Raw genomic sequence first — 2,701 nt, forward strand, 5'->3', positions numbered from 1 at the left:
GTCCTGAACTGTTCTGCTTTTATTCTCTCTCCTAGCTCATTTATACTGCACTTTTAAGACTCAGTTCAAATGCACTTTCTTAGGCCCCTCCATCTGGTTTATATTCCATTCCTCCCTTCCCTACTTCCAGGGTACTCAGTTCATTCCACTTAGCACTCTGTTTCCCGAGGAGAGAGGTCCCCTTATTTACCTTCATTACTTCAGGAATTAGTACAGTATCTGACATACTAGATGTTTGCTAATGGTTGAGTAAATAAGATGTTGAAGACAACAGAGAAGAAATCACTGAACCCAAATTTAAGGGGGAAATTGGACGAGCAGCATAGCAACTGCCTCTCTGCGAAATTACTAAGAAGAAATAAAGTTGTCTTTCTGGAGAGCTCTAAGTACAGGAAAATGAACTGCATGACCTCTGGGGTCTTCCCCTTGCCTTTGGTGTCTGTAAAGTTCTGGGAGAATAATACATATCTCTATGAGTTTGATCTAGCCCTTTCAAATGGATTTATTATTCTTTATTTAAATAATGTATGACTTATCTTTCCAGCTGAATATCAATAGGAAAAACAAATCTGACCTTAGATTTCCTAATGTCTCCAACTTAGAATTGCATTCAAATTCAATGAGATTAAAAGACTTGAGATAAAAATTATTAGGGATTTCTCCTTACTCTTTTAACTGTCACTTGCATGGTCTTTTTCACGTCTGTTTTGACTTTCTAAATCCTCTTGTAGAGATCTTAAATTAGCCTTCTTAGACTTGTTTAGTGAAAACATTTGAATCTACAGAGAAAGTGGGCTGCATTTATAACCATCTTTTTTCTCCCTATCAGATTTTCTTTCTAGTTCTTCTATGACTTCATTCCCCACCGCCTCCTGCCTCCCCCCTCATCCACTCTGCCAGGGATTTTGACAGGCAAAATATGTGATTAGTGCCATTTTATATCTCAATGTATGGACTTAAATTTAGTCACCATGGTTCTAGTTGGAGTTTTGATTTGTCAAAATATTTTAGTCTTAAATGACAGCTAACCACATACGCCTTTCACAAAAACAATTCTTGCACAAAAAGACTTATAGTGTCTCTCTTTCTTAGTAATTCTGAATAGGTGACCTAAAGCTAAAAATGACAGGTTTCATTTCACTGTCTGTATGTTGGGTTTAGATATACACAGTAAAATTTTTCATGCATACCGTTACTTAAGATTCAATAAAAGAGAACTTCCTTGCCCCTTGGAAGGCATTGTCTGCTATCTTTTCTATCTCCTCCACTCACTCTTCAACACACTCAAGTATGGCTTATAACCCACCACCTCATGAGAATGTTATTTTAAATTTTTTTAAAGTTTTTTTTTTTTTTAACATTCCTCAACACTGTGTGAGAAGTAGAGGGGAGTGGAGTAATTTAAATTCAGATACAGGTAAGGAAAAAGAGAATTTTGGAAAATTAAACTTAGTCTCTAATTTTTAAAAAATCCATATAATAACCCCTTTAACTGTGTTCTATAAAGGCAGTTGGTTACTCGTTTTAAGGAAAAATGTTATCGGAATACCAGCAAAGCCAGAAATTTCTAAGTCAAATGTGTAATAGAAACAGTATATTATAAAACATATTGCTGCATAAATAATTTGGTTTTAGTCTAAACACAGATTTACATATGTAAATTTAATTTCTAAAAAGTTAACACATTTTAATGATGGGAATATTAAGAAGATTGTCTCTTAAAACTAAACTCAGAACATCATGAATTCCTTGAAGCATAGTCTATGTTCCACGTTACCTAATCTATTTACCTGTCCCGCAGCAACATACATGTTAGTATTTAAAAAGCACTCTGAATTGAACTTAAAGTGGGGAATTGAGGCCAATGACTGAATAATCCGTTAAAAGGCAGGTTTTAATTTCTTACTTCAAAATCCACCTCTTGGCTTTACCAATCACTGCTCCAAGGGGAGATTTTATTTAAGAGAACAGAATGACCTTATCTGGCACAGCCACTACAAGAATGTCCTCAATTAAGCAACAAAGGGAGTTTCTTCTCTGGAGATCAGACTAGCCTCTCTGGGGTCTGGTAATAAGTTCACTGGAGAGCGACAGCACAGGCACTTTTACCCAGCTATCTGTTTGAGATGCAGGGGTCATACCTTTAATCTTTCTTTCTCAGATAGCTCCAAACTGCAGGAGAAAAATAACACAGTGGGGCACATTTACAGTTTTCCAGCTCATCAAGGCCCTGAAGGCTGCCTGGCTTGCTTTCCCACTTGCTCCACAGTGATTACCTCAAGCCTTCTGCTAGCTCCTTAAATTTTGACCCTTCTCTATCCCCTGGAAATTCAAGAGATGATCCTTTCTCTGATTTTGCTAATAAATTAGAAACATCATAAGGAAATGGTCACACCTCTCAATACCAACACACGGTCCTACTCACACAGGCACCCAGATTCACCTCTTTCTCTACTTTGAAAATGGGAGAAATGTTCCTCCTCCTAAAGGGGGCCTTACCTGCCACCTTCTCGTAACTTTGTGGCTAGAGGTTACCTTCCTTGACCTCTAAGCTGGTACCTGGAGCCCATTAGAGCCTGCCCTTTAGTGCTTAAACATGCCTTAATCACTCCCTTAAAAAATAAGAAAGATAAACAGTGCTTGGACCCCATGTTCTCCTAACCTATACTCCCATCTCTTTTCTCCCCTTAGTGCTTATGAA

This window comes from Camelus dromedarius, chromosome 4 (assembly GCF_036321535.1).
Source record: "Camelus dromedarius isolate mCamDro1 chromosome 4, mCamDro1.pat, whole genome shotgun sequence".
Taxonomy (NCBI): Eukaryota; Metazoa; Chordata; class Mammalia; order Artiodactyla; family Camelidae; genus Camelus; species Camelus dromedarius.